Below are 19,918 nucleotides of genomic sequence, written 5' to 3' on the forward strand. Positions count from 1 at the left end.
TGTGTGATTTCGTGCTCACAGGCACTTGATGAACATTCCAATTCAGCACCTTGTGCAAATTACATTCAAGGATTGAAATCATTCTGATTTCGTGCAATTGCCGTAAGGGTGCTCTTCTTTTGATGATGGGTACCTCTGCCGTACATGGTCGTGGCTCTACCAGCAAAATTCGCCAGTTGCAGCCATCGCTCTTATGGAGAGCAGGACCACGTCGGGGAACTTTATTGTACATATTGCGCATATTTACATACATATACATATTGCAGCGCAACAACAAAGCTCAATCCTAAAAAAAAAGTAATAAGAATAAGAAGAATATTATAATATGCGATATTGAAAGTATATGTACAAGTATATTATATACAAGATAGTTTTGTATACTAGGCCTACTCATATGATGCAGAAAAACGAAGTAGCCTACAGATATATATTTGTCCAGCGCCGTATGTAACTAAACTTCAGGAAGATATTCACCTATTTAAAAAAGGTTCTTCAAACACCGGTAATAGATTGTGCGTCATTAGCTGCTGTTTTCTATATATATAAAATTGATATTCTGTGCGCGTGTGTATGTTCTCTATACAAATCTACAATTTTAGATCGCCGAATTTTGCATATATACCAAACGGGACCCGACTTAAACGATAGGCTATTTTAAAAATTTGTCAGACTTGGGCAAGTGCCCGAAACGGGAAAAAACTGTCGGGCAACAATGGTTTTTCTAGGCCTCAACAATCACTTTGGAAACGTTTACTTTGGTTACCGTGGTTCCCCAGCAATGCGTTTCAGACGTGTATATGCCTTTACAATGGTTTGTCACTTCTTTAATGCCTGCCAGTATATATTTACAATAGTTTATGCCTTTATAATGGTTTGCCACTTTTCCATAGACGTCAGAATCATCATCAGCATCACTTTGAGGGTCAGACAAAGGATAATCCCCATGGAAATCAGTGTTAAAATTACAGATTTTACTGTAGAAATGCGGGAATTTAGTGAGGGTTTCCTGCCACATCAATAATTTAAAAAATTGAATTGAATTCTCGATTTTTGAAATTGAGTTCGCTTAGAGATATAACAAGCCCAGGAGATTAAATATGAAGTAATTAGCCCCGGGCCTACTTTTTTGAGTTGGATATCCATGAAATAACATTGATTTCAACTTTTTATTCATGTCTTCTGAAGCATTAAAATTAGTCTCCGTATTGTCTTTTAATATTAAACTGCATAAATTGATATAGTTTAGGTTGTTTTAAAATCAATTATGGGTTCGTAAAGTACATTGAAGAAATTCCACAGCATTAACTAAGCAGTTTTGGAAGCTGGAACGGGCGGATGGATAACTTGAAGTTCAAGGGTGGGGATCGAAATACCTAGCACCCTTTAAAAAAGAGAAAAAAATATTCATTTCTACGTTTCTTTAAATCTAGATTTGCTTATTTCATGAATCGCTCAGGAATTCGCCATATTGGTTAACTTGGACACAGTTTGTATGTCTCTGAAAGAAAAAAGGGAGATATCACGTGATCCAAAAAAAGCCGGGTATTATAGCTAGTCTTTTTATATATAAGCGGCGTCTACTGTACTAAGTTACCGGTAGTAGTAGGGGGGGGGGGCGCCTACATACGGCTACCTTCAACGATATTCATACGAAGCAATCAATCCAGGTGACTCGAATTAATTCCAGTAGCAACAGCACGAGAAAATGCTAAAGTGGGAAAGGGGGGGGCGAAGGCGTTTTATACGGAATTTCCAACGAACTGTGGTTCTGACTAAGAAATAGCTATTGTTTTCATTATCCATTGGTGAAAGTAATCAATTCGATTGAAAAAAAGTCCAACAACCACCAATAAAATTCGTAAAAAATGGTCCAATATGGGGGGGGGGGGGAACGGAGGAGAAAAAAGAAGGGAGAAATGTCGGTTCTACTTTTCTGTTATTATAATGGGAATCGGTAAAAATGGAGGATACAAGGCCACTAAAAATTACATGCCAGCTGGATAAAGTAAAAAAGAAGAGAAGAAAAAAAATATATATATTACACTAAATAATAAGAAATGCCATGGGTGGTGGGGGGGGGGGTCGGATAATAAGACACGAATATATATATATACACACATACACCCATAACTACTTCTCTTTGAACGTGCTACGGATAAAATGTCTGGGCTGGGTGGGTGGGAGGAAGGGAGGGAGGAAATAATACGTCTCGGTGGGTGTGGCCGAAAATCCTCACAGACTAATGATTGACTGCTCGTGACAATCGGACAAATCTCCTTCGAGTGGGAGGTCACGCCGCTATCGCTCAGCCGTCCAATCGGAGACGTTCCCGACCGACAGGGAGAAATGCCGGCGATCACTTGTCACTGGCGCGTCCAACCCTTTTCTTTTTTTAGTGCTGTTGTTTTTTTTTTCTCTCCCCCCCCCCTTGTGGGCGGAGAGAGGATGGGGGGAGGGAGGAATCCGGACGGACCAATCGGGTGACGCGTCGCTCTGCTAAATACAGTAGCTGCATAATTGATAGAACAGAATGCGGCCGGAGAATTTCTAATCAACCCCCCTCCCCCCGCGCGCGTACTGATGAGTCAATTTGCATTCCGATGCCACTATAGCACGCGCGTAATGTAATAGGTTAGTGTGATGCGTTCTTTTTTTTTTTTCTTAAGTGCTGCCCGGAGCAGGGATTGGGGGGGGGGGGTTGGTAAGTGCTAATAACGGCGAATGCCTGAGAGATCGCGCACAGGGTGAAAAAAAAATTGAAATGAATAAAATTCTTTATTATTATTATATCATTTGTTGGGCTGATGAATGGATCGAATGTCTGTGGGACCACGCGGGGGGGGGGGGGGGGGGGTAGGTAAGTACCTAGTTGTTTTAAGGCATACATAGGCTGCTCAACCCATGGCCAGTGAGCCAGATGTGGCCATCGGAGTCATCTGATGTGGCCCGTGTTCTCAGACCTAATTTCGTAAAAAATGAACTGAGCGGCACACTACCGCATCACTTGAGTGGCCCGTAGGGCTGTTCTACGTCACTTAAGTGGTTAGCAGCAAATTCCCAGGTAAGTTAGGCAGCCAGTGCCGTCTTAACGCATGGGCCCACCCGGGCACGGCCCTCAAGAGAAGAGACGCCTCAGAAAAACGAAAATAAGCTGAATTTTTCGATCGCTCAAGGTCCATGGTACATTTACTTCAGCATACCGCGATGCATTTACAGATTTATCTCTTAAGAGAGGGCCCGCGGCACATTCCCAAATCACATGAGCAACCCGCGGTGCAATTGCAAAAAAACTTGAGTGGCCTGTGGTACAGTTCCTTCATCACTTAGTGTGAATTCACTCTTCTATAGTGAATTTATGGCACGAGAGAAAGAGAAAACGAAAATGATGGTAATTTTGGCATGTATGTGATGGTAAGGCCAGGCCCGTAGCCAGAAATTTCGTTCGGAGGGGGGGGGGGGAAGGCACTTTCATTTTTCGGGTGAGGGGAGAAAGGACCAAAAGATTTGGCCATTTTCCCCCTTTTTCGGTCATTTTCTCCCATTTAGGGGGGGGAGGCAACTTCCCCCCAGCTACGGCTTTGTCCCAGGTCCTCCCTGGTTGGAGCTCAGTCAACTCCACCCTTGCAAGCAGGACTCCTACATATTGGAGAGCGGTCCCCCAAGCCAGACTTTCAACGGGGCCTTTCTAGAGGGAATTGGCATCATGGGGGAAAAAAAAGATGAAAACTGTGTTTGTTGGGGACCCCAGGGCTCGAGCCTCATCTTCGTGCGGGGAGGGGGGGGGGGTAGTGCTTTCAGGGTTCTGTGGAAAAGTCTAGCAGTTATCTATAGATTCTTGCAACAGTCTTGTACAAGGAAGTCTCTGCAGAACAAGTCTTCCCTGTGTGCAAGAGCAGTTGAAAATTCTCTCTCTCTCTCTCTCTCTCTCTCTCTCCTAAATTCATCTACGCTTCAGCCAACTATTAAAAGCATTCGAACAGTCTTGTACCTCAGCAAGGGTTCCGTAGAACCACAGTCCTGTAATCATCGAGTATTCCGTGCAGTGGAAGTTCTTCGTACAGTGGAAGGACCTCGTTTCATAGGCGGCGATAGACTTGAAAGCCAAGGGAATGGGGGGCACGATGACGATTGCTGAGAGGGGAGGCATGATGATCATGATGATATCAATTCATGTATACGCATGTACACTAGATCAGACGGCTCCACCTTTGATGCTAGGGAGGGGAAGGACTGTATCTTTGCACAGGCCCCGTTCATACGACGTTCAAGAGACCGGGGGGTTAAAGCATCGTATAAATGCGTAAGTCGCACAACTGAGACTGAAATAACGACCAGCCCCCCACAACAGACATATATATATATATATATAGTACATAGGTGATAAGTGGTCTGTAAATAGGCCCCAGGTTGCTTGAGTGATCTGTAATACAGTGCAGGCCACATAATTGATCTATAAATGTGCCGCGGGTTGCTTAAATGATCTGTAAATTCTCTGCGGATCACTCGAGTGATCTTTAAACTGTGCCGCAGAGGACATTTAAGCTATCTGGAACAACGTTCCAGGTGACTAAAATCATCTCTAAATATGCTGTGGGTCACACAAGTGGTCAGGGAGTTTGCCACCTAGTTTGTTTTTGAAAATGTTGGTTTGAGAGAGAGAAGAACGTGGGCCACATTAGATGACTCCGATGGCTGCATTTGGCCCGCGGGATATAGGTTGAGCATATCTGCTGTATCTTCTTATACATATGACCCTCGGTGATTTGTCCCCCTTGTTGAAGGAGTCTGCATCAGGTTATTGTGTGTCATGGCTAATGTCTGAAGTGTGGCCCGTTTGCGAAATGACCAGAGTGTGCGCATTGGTCATAACTGGTGCACAATTTCCGTTACGATAGCAAATCCGCAATGAAGAAATTTTAAAGTTGGCTTTTCACAATTTTTTGGGACCCTCCCAAAAAAAATGGTCGTATTATTACATTTGAATATTTTTTTCCCCATCGAACACATTTGTTTACCGCGATTTCTAACAGCCCTTTATTTCTACACCCTTGTGCAATTTCAGCAGAAGCCTGAATTAGCAAGTTTTATTCGAAGCAATAAATTGCAATTTTTGGCAAAATTTAGTGATATCCCGTATTTGGGGGGGGGGGGGAATCGCAATTTCCTGCATTCTTCTTGATGACGATATAAACCTATGGTGAACCCAACCCCTAGGCCTATAAAATACAAATAGATAATAGGCCTATAAAAACAAATAAATGCAAATAGTCGAATCTCGTTTTAACGAATACCGTTATAGCGAAAACTCGTTTTAACGAACACTTTTCTAATCCAACCAGATAAGTTTACATAGGAATAAAATGGAAAAACGAACTAACGAAATAACGAAATTTCGTTATAACGAAGTGATTTCTCCGGTCACTTGGAGTTTGCTGTAACGGGATTCGACTGTGGTATGAAGATTTTATTTTATTCCAATATTTGAACCCATAAAATGGTTGTTACTAATATCAATACAGTCGATCCCGCTTATAATGTTTCTAAAAAAAATCGTTACGGGATAATGTTGTAAGCGGAAAAACGTTTTAAACGGGGAAACCTTAATGAGAATTAGTTAGGGTTGAGGCCTCGAAAATAAGTCGTACTAAGCGGGCAAACATTCTAGGTGGGAACGCTATAGGCGAGATCGACTGTATTGCAACGGATGTATAATTTTATCAAGTCTGCCTGAGGACCACCTATGACATCGTTGCGGACCATAGGTTGAGAAACGCTGCCCTACATGAAAAAAAAGTTTCTGGCCCGCGGAGGTGAAAAGATTGTGCCATGGCCCCCACGTAGTCCTGGGGCCCAGGACAGTTCTTATCATTTTTTGCTTTTTCACGCTATAAATTAACTACAGAAGGGTCAGTGAAAAGTCTAGTCGGGGAGCCCCCGGAAAAGATCCCAGCCTAGGGGCCCCGCTCCAGGATGTGGGGGGGGGCATGGATTGTGCTACAACATCCTTGTCTACTGCAGGTAATAAAGTAATCACCATCCCAAATGAGTGCGCATCCAGTAGCGTGATCACTATTTATAAATCAACACATTAACTTATAGGTCTAATACTGTAGGCTACTTGAGTAGGCCTACATTTAACGGGCTACTGGATAATTTCATGTTCGAAAAGACAAGACAGTAGCCAAAGATAACGTACACTGACTGTACACAGAATTTTTATCACAGTTTCAAAGTTGGTTCAGGGAGTGAAAGTGATTGTTGGTTAATATATTACTTTTGCGCAACGAGGCATGAGGGGGGGGGGGGGGATGCTATTGTTATTTTTTTTAACGCTTTGATGAACAAGTACCGATAAAAAAAATTGACGGTAGAGGTCACTACTATACAAACTATAATTCATAAATTACATTGACAAATTACAGTCAGAATACATCTTGGCACATTATGTCATCGAATTTCAGTCCAATGTCATCGGATACAATTTCGTTTTTCGCGTTTTAGCCGTCCATAAAAATCACGTAAGTTATAATTTATTCATTTATTAGTTCGAAAATTCACTTATTACACAGAGGATCCCGCTTATAACGTTTTAAAAAAAACCGCCATCATGGAAAAACTTTTTAAGCGTGAAAACGCTTTAAACGGAGAAATTTCGAGGAGCATGAGTGAAAGATCGGACAACGGAAATAAGTCATACTAAGAAGGTGGGAACGTTCTAAGCGGATTCTCTCTATTTTATAAATTACATTCATCTATAAAAATTAGGAGTGATCTGATTATAATCGATTAATCGATCATTTGTTAACCGCAGTTAGAAATTTTAGTCGATTAATCGACTCGATCAATCAGATCAAAACTCGATTACAATTTTTATTAACAGTTTGTAATATTTTACATGATTTATTTGAATATAAGCGGCCGCGTATTCACCGCGACAGAGTTTAACTGCAGTCGCAGGTTAAAGGATTAGAGATCGAAACGGATTGGTTGAATTCGGAATTTTAACCAATCCGCGTCGATCCTTTAACCTGCGATTGCAATTAAACTCTGTCGGTTGTGAATACGGCCGCAAACAATTTAAATGTCTTAAATTATGTTCCTAGACATAACATTTCAAATAAGTGACCGTATTTAAAGGTATTTGAATGAATATTTTGATGAAATATTTTTGACACGAGGAAACACAAATCGATTGATTCAACGGGAATTAGTGATGACTGATTTGGAAAAGAAACGGCAAGATGCAAGTTAAGAAATTCCAGGATATGACAAGCGTGTTTATATATATTGTCCCTTATCTACCAGAGACCAGGGCTGTCTTAAGAGCATCATGGGCCCCTGGGCCAAGTGGTTTTTCCGAGGCCCTACTGGAAAATTCTAGAAAATTTCAACCAGATCTCACTTCTGTGAGGCCCTTTTTCACTTGAGTCTCCCAGGCCGGGCCCGGGTGGGCCCATGCGTTGAGACGGCACTGTCAGAGACATGAATGGGTAAATTTTCACTTTTCGGTTTATCATCTAGTTCATAGTTTACCAAACTTATTTGTTCCCCCATTGCCCCCTTCTTCAGAAATTTTTTTCTCCTACCGACCCCCGATTCAAGCGAACCTATAGGATCTATGTTATACTCTTAGTTTCTATCGCCCCCCCCCCCCGGACCATTATATCGCCCACTTTGGGAAACACTGATCTAGTTAGATCACTTAGAGACATTAATTTACAAATTTTCACTTTTAGGTTTAACAGCTGGTTGGATCACTTATTTTGCCAAGTTCTGCCAGAAACGCGCAAATGTGTATCCCCCCCCCCCCCGATTAAAACACATTTTAAGGACTTCCATAGAGTAAGTAACATGGGTAGAGTAAACATTCAAAAGTCGTGTTTTCCATGTTCTAGAAATTTGCACATTCATGCTTCTGTCGAAGTGGGACGGATATTAAATAGCTTCAAGCGGGCGCGGCCTTTATTTCCTAAGGTTTTTCTGTATTTTTTTCGCATCCATTTCGTGCAGGAATCTTCAACCCGTTGCTCGCGGGCACCACGGTGCTCCCTGAAGCACCCTGAAGGGCTCGATGCTTGTGTCCGATTTCGTGCTCGCGAGCACTCTCGATCAACGTCCCAAGTTAACACCTTGTACAAATTCCATTGAAGGATTGGAAATCATCCTGATTCGTGCATTGGTACGTCAAACTCGTTGTAAGGGTGCTCTTCTTTTCATGCAAGGTACATTCGGTGCTCGCGACTAGAAAAAGGTTGAAGACCTCTGATTTAGAGGGTAGATGCGTGAAATGAATATAATATGTTTTTATAGCAGTGTTTCCCAAAGTGGGCGATGGAATGGTCCAGGGGGGGGGGGTGATAGAAGCTACGGATTTAACATAGGATCCTATGGGTTCATTTGAGTTGGGAGCGTTGAGAGAAAAAAATTTCTGAGGTAGGGGGCGATGGAACAAAATGTTTGAGAAACTATGTTTTATAGCATTAATTAATATTACATATTCACCAACACTACGTTTGCTACGATTGAAATTCGATTAATCGATTAAATTTTTTTTTTCATTAACCAGTTGAAAATTTTAATCGATTCCCAGCCTAGTAAAAATATAATTTTTTTTAAAAAAAAAAACTATATAACAATCGAACTTCTGTGGATAACCAAAGAAATTGGATCTTTTTCCGGCTCGCACGGTCTTAAATAGATTGAAAACTCGTGCTTTTAGTTTTAGACCGGGTTGTAGGGCTTTGGACTTCAAGTTATACAGCTTTCTAGGTTTTGGGCTTCCTCCACGTGTATTCGGAGTTCGGGGTGGGGTGGGGTGCATAGAAAATTTATGGTTTCAGAAGAACACACAGAGAGAGTCTCACCAAAGAAATTTCAAGTTTTTAACCGTCGAAAAGAGTTTCAAATTCATAAGAAATAGATTTGTTCACTTACACGTTTATACATCTTAGGTCATTCTTTTGGTCATTCACATACTTGCACGTGCTCTAGGTCACTGTTTTGATCATTCATATTCTTGCTCACTCTAAGTCATGTCATTCATATTCTTGCTCCCTATCCAAGTCACTCATTTGGTCATTCATATTCTTGCTCACTCTCCAAGTCACTCTTTTGGTCATTCATATTCTTGCTCACTCTAAGTCATGTCATTCATATTCTTGCTCACTCTCTAAGTCATGTCATTCATATTCTTGCTCACTCTCTAAGTCATGTCATTCATATTCTTGCTCACTCTCTAAGTCATGTCATTCATATTCTTGCTCCCTATCCAAGTCACTCATTTGGTCATTCATATTCTTGCTCACAATCCAAGTCACTCTTTTGGTCATTCATATTCTTGCTCACTCTCTAAGTCATGTCATTCATATTCTTGCTCACTCTCTAAGTCATGTCATTCATATTCTTGCTCACTCTCTAAGTCATATCATTCATATTCTTGCTCACTCTCCAAGTCACTCTTTTGGTCATTCATATTCTTGCTCACTCTCTAAGTCATGTCATTCATATTCTTGCTCACTCTCTAAGTCATGTCATTCATATTCTTGCTCACTCTCTAAGTCATATCATTCATATTCTTGCTCACTCTCTAAGTCATGTCATTCATATTCTTACTCACTATCCAAGTCACTCTTTTGGTCATTCATATTCTTGCTCACTATCCAAGTCACTCTTTCGGTCATTCATATTCTTACTCACTCTCTAAGTCACTCTTTTGGTCATTCATATTCTTGCTCACTATCCAAGTCACTCTTTTGCTCACTCACGCGTGTGCTTGAAAACTCTCTAGATCTCTCACTAACTGGGTCCCTTCCTGTCTGGGCGGAGGTGGATGTACTGAGATTTATACAAAATTTTCCGTCTTCTTCCCATTCCACCAACCGTTCTCGTCGGCCACTCATCCTCAAACTTTCCACCTTTGGCCGATTTTGACCCTATTTCCCTGTTTGTCCGCATATGTCCCGTCCGATTTTGACTCGCTGCCGGGCACATGCTTACTTGGGGCATGGCGAAGAATAAAAAAAAAAGAGTTGGAAACACTGATTTTAGAATCACCCTGTATAACGTGTTTACGAATCATTCACAATTTCGAGACGATTAACAAAAGACACCACGCGTCGCGCGATTTCCGTCATGTCAACGCAAGAAAACTGCTATTTGCCACCGAAAAATCTCGTGTGTCATCCCCCTATTTCTCTGTTGTTTTTCTTTCTTTCAGTGATGTAGCACTTGTAAAGTTAGAATGTGCATTTCTCTAAATTGTGATCAATCATCGTTGTGTGTATGTGAGATGTATTCCCCGCTCCTCCTCAAAATAAAAACGTTCCGAAGAAATTGCAGGCGTGGTAAAGTAAATTGAAGTCTCGCAACCTGCGTCCGACCAACCATGACAGTAAATAACTCAATTACAAGCTCATTGTCTACCAATTGACAATCGGCAAGTGACAGCAATTTCAATGTTTTCCCCGTTTCGGCTTTTAAATTTCAAGCGCTCCACGTGCGCTAGTCGTCACAATTTGAATCTGTAGCTATCTATGCTGTTGTCGAGTATCGTGATGATTTTCAATGTGCAAATGAGTAGGGGGGGGGGGGAAGGAATCGTGATGATTTTCAATGCAAATGAGTGAGGGGGAGAAGGAATCGTGATGATTTACAATGCAAATGAGTGGGGGGGGGGGGGGGTGAAGGAATCAAATTCACGTCCGTATGGATTTTCATCGAGGAAATCAAAGCGATAATTTTTCGTAATGAATATTAAAAAAGTGCGCAGATAAAATATCGCATAGAATAACAAAAGCGTCTAAATACAGTCGAATCCCGTTTTAACGAATACCCCGTTATAGCGAGGAAAAAAATCTCTCGTTTTAACAAGCACTTTTCTAATCCCCCCCCCCCCCCAAAATAAGTTTACATAGGAACAATGCAAAAGCCTGGAATTCCTTTACGACGAAGTGATATTTCTCCGGTCTCTTGGAGTTCGTTATAACGGGATTCGACTGTGATTTCAATGAAGTGCCTAGATAAAAGTGGCAGTCATCTTCAAACTGTTGCTCGTGAGCACCGAGTTGCTCACTGACGCAACTTAGAATGCTCGATGCTGATATCCGGTTTGGTAGCAATGAGGCACTGGTCGACTCCATAAATTGACAGTCTCGTATACCCATCGGGTGCCCAGTAGGAATGTATAGAGTCCCCCCCCCCCCATAAGGGTGCTCTTCTTCTTACGAGGTGATCACACGACTAGAGAAACGAGTTGGAGAGTTTTGTGGGAAAGACTTGAAAAGTAGAAAATTTTATTTTTTAAAAAAATGGAGATTTCTACTCTCTACAAACTGGAGGAAGAAGGGAAAAAAAAGAACATTCTACAGTAGTTTGCCCAATGGGCAAAAAACTGTCGGGCAACAATGGTTTTTGGGCCTCAACAATCACTTTCGGAACGTTTACTTTGGTTACCGTGGTTCCCTAGCAATGCGTTTCAGACGTCTATATGCCTTTATAATGGTTTGCCACATTTTGAATACTCCCAGTGATGAGGCTTTTTGAATGACGTCATAATAATCATCATCAGCATCAGTTTGAGGGTCAGGCAAAGGATGATTCCCATAGAAATCAGTGTTAAAATTGCCGATTTTACTGTAGAAATGCGGAAATTTGGTGGGGTTTTTTCTCTGTCACATCAATAATTTTAAAAATTGTATAGAATTCTCGATTTTTGAAATATTGAGTTCACTTAGATACACTGAAGATATACGAAGCCCAGAAAATTAAATATGAAGTAAAAGTAAATATGAAGTAAGCCTGACCCCTTCTTTTGAATTGGATATCCATGTAATAACATTAATTTCAACTTTTTATTTATATCTTCTCAAGCATGAACATTAATGTCTCCGTATTTTCTTTTGATATTAAACTGCATAAATTCATATACTTTAGGTTGTTTCAAAATTAATTACGGGCCCGTAAAAAATACATCGAAAAAATTCCACAGCTTTATAATTAAGCATTTTTGGAAGCTGAAACAGGCAGATGCAGAACTTGAAGTTCAGGGGAGGGAATCGAAATACCTAGCGCCCATAAAAAAAAAGCGGGGGGGGGGGGGGGCTATATTCATTTCCATGGTTTCTTTAAACCTAGATTTGTTTATTTCATTAGTCGTGCAGGAAGTCGCCATATTGGTTAACTTTAGACACGGTTTGTATGTCCCTCAAAGAAAGAGAGAGATATCACGTGATCCAAAAAGCCTCATTAAAGAAAACCCGGACAACGCCGGGTATTATAGCTAGTACATTAATAAAATTAAATCTGTGACTATCCGAAACTACTTGTAATTTTATATACTACACAGTGAGGTGAGTCTGTAATTTGGAAAGCACCGAGTCAGAAATGTCAGCCGCAGTTGGTTTTCTGCGGTTCCCGACATCGAGGTGCGAATGCGAGCCGATCCCCCTTCCCGTTAAAAAGTCTCGCCGGTTAGAGCAACAGTCCTCTACAGCGGTACAATTATTCATTCATTACACTTCACCCACTAATACTAAACCGTACATGTACCTCCTCGTCCATATTCCTCTGCGGAACCTAACGCTTCACTCACTATGAGTTGAGAAAAAAAACTCATAGTTTTTAAAATATTCACTGCACACATGGCAAGCACTACACAAACACAAGCTTCACATCAGGTTGACAACTCGGACACGCACATTCCAACATGTACCAATTCGTTAGGAGTTCCGCAGAGGAATATGGGCGAGGTACGTGTCTGGTTTAGTAGTAGTCATAAATCTCAGAAGAGACTGAATCAGAAGACGTGCGATCTTCTGAAGACTACAGACCTGATTATGACGCATCACCACCTAACTTCATTAAACAGAACCTGAAATGATTTCGTGATTTCGTTTTTCGATTTGAAGCTTTTTTTAAACAGAAATTTATGAGTTCTATGTTGAAAAAAAAAAAAAACCAAACTTTCTGCCGAAGGAGCAAAGATTCAAGTTTCAGATCAAGAACTGCCTATATTTTTCTTAATATACATTTTGAAATGCAGAATTCAGTGTGTGTGTGTGCAGGACCGCAACTAGGGAGGGGGGCAGGTGGATCTGGTGCCCGGGCGCTGGACCAGAAAGGGCGCCGAATTCACCCTTTGACTGCATCTTCTACATGACAAGGGAAGCCAATATGCCGGTTTGCCCGGGTGACAAAGTATCTAGTTGCGGCCCTGTGTGTGTGTGTGTGTGTGTGTGTGTGTGTGTGTGTGTGTGTGTGTGTGTGTGTGTGTGTGTGTGTGTGTGTGTGTGTGTGTGTGTGTGTGTTTCGACATAAAATAGGCTGTGATGATGGAAATCGGTGTTCAGTATAACCCCATAGGAGGGGCGACTATTCAAGTAAAGTCAGCTTAAAAGCAGTATTATTTATTGCGTAATGATTACGACTTTCAGTGCCTGTAGCTTATGCAGTAGACCAGTGGTTCTCAACCTTTTTTTGACTCGCGGAGCACTTGTTTAGTAAAAAAATTCTATGGCGGAGCCCCGTAGGCCCATTTTTTAATTATTCATCGAAGACTGATTTATTTTTACTATATATATTTAAAAATATTCATAACTGGTTTTTTTTTATTTTCCTCGAGTGGCCGCGGAGCCCCTGGAGATTGCACAAGGAGCCCCAAGGGCTCCGCGGAGTACCGGTTGAGAACCACTGCAGTAGACGAAAGAGAAACACATGAAGGCATGACTCACTCTCTTTCTCTCTCTCTCTCTGCTACTGGAGGTAATCAGATATGAAGATCACGAGTGCAAATATGTTGTGATGGTTGCTGGCTTTTTTTACATGTTTACAGGGTGGATTCACAAATTACTGCTGCTTCCTTTTCTGTCCGTCCATGGGACACACCACAGACATCAAAAGCCACTACGGAGTGGCCCATAAGAAAACCCTCATGTCATTGGAACGGATAATGTAAAAATAAACTACTCCACTGGTTGAGCCAAGTAATAACATTTCACTTTCACTTCATATCAAGTTGGGCCTTAATTGAGAATTTCGTAACAGCTCTTAATAAAAGTCAGTTTTTTAAACATTTGAACGAAATATTTCTCAAATTTAATGAGGCTGGAAGGGAGCATATTTGTTGGACATCAAATCAGAAAACTGTCGGAAGATACAAGTTTCGATACCAAGCTGACAAATCATGAATTAGCTGCTCAGTCCTCTTTTTAAAATGGTTATCTGCGGCTTTCTTGGCAATAGAAGGGACGATAACTATGTTCTCATAGTGAGTGATAGACAATGGGATCCAAGACGTCACTAAAAATTTACTTTCACTCTGATTCCTTTGGAAAATTTTAGGTGCTTTCAGCAATGAACAACACGAGCGTTTTTAACAAAGGCCTCCTCACTATATGGAGCACCGTTATCAGAGACATTGGAGCCCTTTAATGATAGGGTATTACTGTTGGTTTTTAATCAGGGAGATTGATGATGCACTTCACACAATAGGAAAAGCAGCCTCGTCTCATTTTTCCAAATCAAATGTACCTAAAACATTTAAAATATATTATTAACTTGAGTTTGCTTTTTTTGCAGAAACATGTACTGGAAAACATCGGTAAACTCTCTGAGAGCTTTTTTTTTAAAATTTATTTGAAACCCAATCAATATCAGCCGATATTGTATTTTTTGTATTGTTGTGATAACTGTGTATCCTAGAACTGTGACGTGATAGAGGAAAAACTGTTTTTTTTACTGAATTTGGCACCCCCCATAAATTAGGCAAATCCACCTATTTGCTAAGCAGGTGCAGAAAAAAAGTTCAATTTTGTTGTCAAGTGTAATTATGGAAAATTCATGGACAGCTCACAAGTATAAATCGAATGTTTAGGAGTTGAATTATGGAGCATCAATGTCGAAACGAGCTCAAAATATACAAGGCTTTTATTTGAAAAATATAAGAAAAGTGGGCTTGAAAAAACATGGCCGAAAATAAAGAGTGAAACGGGAGATCATTAGTAAAACGATGAGCATTAGTAAAAGTTGGGATCACGACAATAAGTCGTACTAAGCGAGAAAACGTTCTAAAAGGGAACGTTACAAGTGGAATCCACTGTATATATAGCCGAGCTATTTTTTTTTATTTTTTTGCATTTTTATAAATTTAGCATACGTAACTTGTCCGATAACACTACGTAACACGATTTTTGTCCTTGGTTAGCACACAGACCACATTTCCTAATGGTTTACGACCAAAAAAAGGCTGAATACGGCAATATTTTACTTTAAATTTTGGTTTTGGGGTGACGGGATCGACATTTGTGTATTGATCATTCACCATTGGCTGATTGGGACATAGGCGTACGCAAAATTTTCTCGAAGGGGGTTTTGGATTTTTTTCCCCTTATGAGGAAGGTTTAAGTTTTTTCCTGAAAAATAACACTATAATCTTGGCTCAAGGCCCCCTCCCCCTGCGTACGCCAATGGATTGGGATATTGGAAAATGACAGAAAAAGTAACTTTTCGCACTGATAATAATTTGAAAAACTGTAAATAACTTTTAGAATATAATTCACGAATATCTAGACATTCAACAGAATATGAAATTTGAGTTAAAATAAAATTAAAACCGAGCTCCATAAATATTTCACAAACGTTTCACCACAATTTTTTCTGTTTCTTCTCTTTCCACGATTTCCTCTCGCAGATATTCACGAACAAGTGATTGTCGTTATCTTATCGGCATAAACGAAAAGATTTATCGTTTTCCAAATCATTCCGATAAAAATCACTTGATTCTTATGTGAAACAAGAAATGGTATCTAGATTAATCCAAATCAAACATGACTTTCTCAGAAACGCGTGGTTTCATTTATTTATTTTCCACATGCTACTACACGAATACTGTCAGTTTCCCTTATTGTTCAACATAAAAAAAACAACCACCTGAATAATATTTTCGAGGAATCAACGGAATGCATGTAATTCAAGAGTTCATTTACATATCGGCGAGAATTCAAATCACGAGCTTTAAGTTCAATGATTGGAATGCGAGTTTTTTTGGATTAGGAAAAGGATTAGTAGTTCTCAACGGATTAACTCGTACATGCTCGTATAGAAAATGTATTCTCTTCTTTTTTCCTCAGTACGCAATAGCCTGTGAATGAAAGGAAAAAAATTTAAAAAAAAAAAAAAAATGTTTTCTAATATATTTAAAACAACCTCTATTGCAGTGAAACCTCGATATAACGATACTCACCGGACCAAGATGAAAAAAATCGTTGTAGAGAGGGATTATCGTTACATATTGAGGGGAAACGTTGTAATCACAAGAGCCCGGAAGTTCAGGCAAAATGACATAAACGCCCTTTTTTTTTGCCTGTTTTCGAACTTTTTTTAATCTTATGTAAATGCTCCTTTTTAAATTTTTCCTATCATGAATGGCTATCTCGACGCTGTTTTATGTTTGTTCGTGAGTTTTAGAGGCCATATTCTATAGAAATTAGATATATTTAGCATTGAGAACATTTTCTTTGTGAAATTTTCACAACCCTTATATAGTATTAATTATCAGAAAGCCTACCTGCTCCTGGCCCCATCTAAACGCAAATATTCATAAGTGCCGGAGAGATAGGAAAATTGGTGTGTTGGGATTTGACAAAATCTTTTCACGATGCTATACGTAGCTTTCAGATAGCAATCAACGTACCGTCGAACTCGCATCAAGAATATGAGTCCTAGACGAAAAGCAACCCGTGTATAAGAAAAAACTGAGGACAAATAAGAAGTGTGTTCAGAATGATGTCGAGAGTTTTTACAATTCCCTAAGATAAAGTAGTTCCAGCAGTTCAGGATTTTCTACGAATTGAAACGATGGCCTCGGTGATACGTAGATCCCGAAACAATCTTTCCTTATTGTCGCAACTATTAACCCTTTGGAGTCCAGAGATTTTTTCCCGGCACTCCGTTAGTACAGTTCGTGCTTTATAGCGCCCAAGAAAAGATCTCTCAAATTCTGGAGATTTTTCCACATCTCAAATGACTCCTCATGACTGTTTGCAGCTCATTTACTTATCAGTATTATACAATCACAATAACATGGGGCTATAGGGCTGTCAGCTTTCACCCCGCCCTGTTGTAGCTATGATATTAACCAATGGCTATTAGGGCAGTCACCGGTCAGCTATTCAACTACAATGCTGTGCAATGGTAGCAAGAAATGTGCAAATCGATGCGGACCGACTGAATACAAAGCTTAAAATTTGGAAATTTCGAGAAAAATTATGACGTTATTATGAAAGTGTCTTTTAAATAATTCCATATGAAAACGTTATAGTTTTGGTATGATTGATTATCTTGGCATTTCGGCTAGCACTATTTTGCACATGTCAGCTATATAACTACATACCAAGTATTCGATCTCCAAGTATTGAATCGACCTCCGTTGAGAGACCGCAAACACTTTTCCTTTGGCATGATAATATCAAATTAATTTGGCTAATAATGCAGTCATTTCAATCTATTATTGAAACGGTAGATTGAGAGTGAGTGCAGCCAAGATTTTAGCCAGTTTTCGGACGCTTTTTATCGCAGCTTTTTTACTTTTCCTTTCTTCCTTTAATTATAAATGCCTCTTTTTAGTGCCTATTTTAGGCATTTTTAGTGCCTTTTTGCCTGCCTACTTTGACCATTTATAGTGCCTAAACTTCCGGGCTCCAGTAATCAGGTGACACCGAATTTACGCCGTTGTTGACATTTTGCCTAAATCTGCCTAATCTGTACCATCAGGAAAGTGTTTATACGCTGTGGGAAAACTGTAACTGATTGATTGATTAATATAATTTGTTTAGATGCATTGCCCCTGTATAAAGGAGTTTACTGTATTTCCCTTATGTGTCTTACACAGAAAGTGTCAATACCAACAGCTTCAACAATACCTCCGGTGATCATGCGGAGCAAAACACCCATGTTATTAGACACCCTTGCAAGAATGAAAACAAGTGACGAAGTTAAAATATTTGAATTCATGACGATTTTGGCAAAATTAAAAAAGAAGCAATATCGTTTTAGTGGTTTCAAAATATTTAAAAAATATATCATTATATAGGCTGATTTATCGTAGTAGAGGATATCGTTGTATCGGGAGGAGATTAACATTGGAATATAGGAAAGTGTCCGAACAACATTTGAAAGAAATATCGTTGCACGCGGATTTATCGAGTATCGTTGTAAGAGAGGTTTCACTGTATTTGAAATAAATTTCTTTTAATTTATGGTAAATTTCACAATTTTCTGAAATTATTATTGTTTTTTAAGTGAATCACATTCCAGTTGTTTACATCATTTATAGTCAATTCTTGGTAAGTCGAAATCCAATAACTCACGTATCAGTCTAAGTCGAAGTTTTCATTCAGCCCCAGAACTTCATCCTGTATTTTTAACCTTTTCCTGTATTTTAGTGTTAAAATTTTCCTTTAACTTGTTTAACTCCTTTAAGTTTTCTTTCTTTACGTCAAAGTTTTCGAAAATGAGAGATATTGAAAAAATAACAGTTAGTAATGGATTTCAGCATTTACCAATTTAGAACTCAGCGTTTAGCAACAGAATAACTTAGCATTTAGCAATAGAATTATTTAGCTTTTAGCAATGGAATTATTTAGCTTTTAGCAATAGAATTCAATATTTAGCATTTAGCAGTAGAATTCAGTATTTAGCATTTAGCACTTAACAACAGGAATTCAGCATTTAGCACTTAACAAAGGAATTCAGCATTTAGCACTTAACAACAGGAATTCAGCATTTAGCACTTAACAAAGGAATTCAGCATTTAGCACTTAACAAAAGGAATTCAGCATTTAGCACTTAACAACAGGAATTCAGCATTTAGCACTTAACAACAGGAATTCAGCGCATTTAACAATAAAATTCAGCATTTAACAACAGAATTGTTTAGCAGTAGAATTATTTAGCATTTAGCAGTAGAACTATTTAGCATTTAGCAGTAGAACTATTTAGCATTTAGCAGTAGAATTCAGCATTTAGCAGTAGAATTCAGCATTTAGCAGTAGAATTCAGCATTTAGCAGTAGAATTCAGCATTTAGCAGTACAATTAAGAATTTAGCTATAGAATTAAGTATTTAGCAACAGAATTAAGCAATTAGCAACATAATTAAAATTGAGAGCGTTGAATTGACATTAGCATTTAGCAATACAATTAGCATTTGAGGGCATTAAATTAACATTAGCATGTAGCTACAAAATTCAGCAGATTCATTTATTGAATTCATTTATCTGCTTGCAGAAAGTGAATGACTTTCTCAAGAAAGAAGGATCTTGTGTGTGTATTTATTTATAATTATTTTCAAGTATCGTGCATTCCGTTTCCATAATACAGTTTACTTTTTAAATATTGTCATTCAATAATTAAATATAATCAAATTACAGAATAACTTATCTTTTCGAATTTCATCTCCAATAGTTTGACAGATTCTACCAATACGATATTCGTAAATAGCGCTGTTATTTTAAGTCGAACTAACGGCAACTCGAAGTATTTTGCCGGCCGCTGCACATTGGACTTACTAGATTTGACTGTACTGCAAACGATTTTCGAAGACTTAAGAATCAAAAACTTAGAATTATTGTTCATTCCATTACTGGGAAAATAGCGATATGTGTGTATTGTGTCTCCGCGAATTTTGCTTAAATTTTCAAGTTATCGAGTTCCAATTCAAGTTATCGAGTTATGTACGTACACGAATCTGTGATGTACCGAATATAATTTAATTTTTAATTCATTCCTGAATTGCATCTACGGCCAGTAGCTCGTAAAATGAAACTCATAAACACTCGCCAGCATCTCAACTTGAAATAGCAGTAGCCCCATGGGCGCAGCAGGGCCGTAACTAGGGTTTTTGACACCCGGGGCAGTTGCTTTCA

The 19,918-nt window shown here is 39.3% G+C and overlaps 1 long non-coding RNA gene across 1 annotated transcript in view; it reads right to left on the reverse strand.

The window, feature by feature from the left end:
* The window catches only part of LOC149074859 (uncharacterized), a 215,894-nt gene that overhangs the window by 163,663 nt on the left and 32,313 nt on the right, over positions 1–19,918 (reverse strand). The gene's annotated exons all lie outside the window — the stretch shown is intronic.

Source organism: Pholcus phalangioides, unplaced genomic scaffold (assembly GCF_987345545.1).
Source record: "Pholcus phalangioides strain wild (caught in Gottingen) unplaced genomic scaffold, Ppha-v1.0 ptg000016l_1, whole genome shotgun sequence".
Classification (NCBI taxonomy): Eukaryota; Metazoa; Arthropoda; class Arachnida; order Araneae; family Pholcidae; genus Pholcus; species Pholcus phalangioides.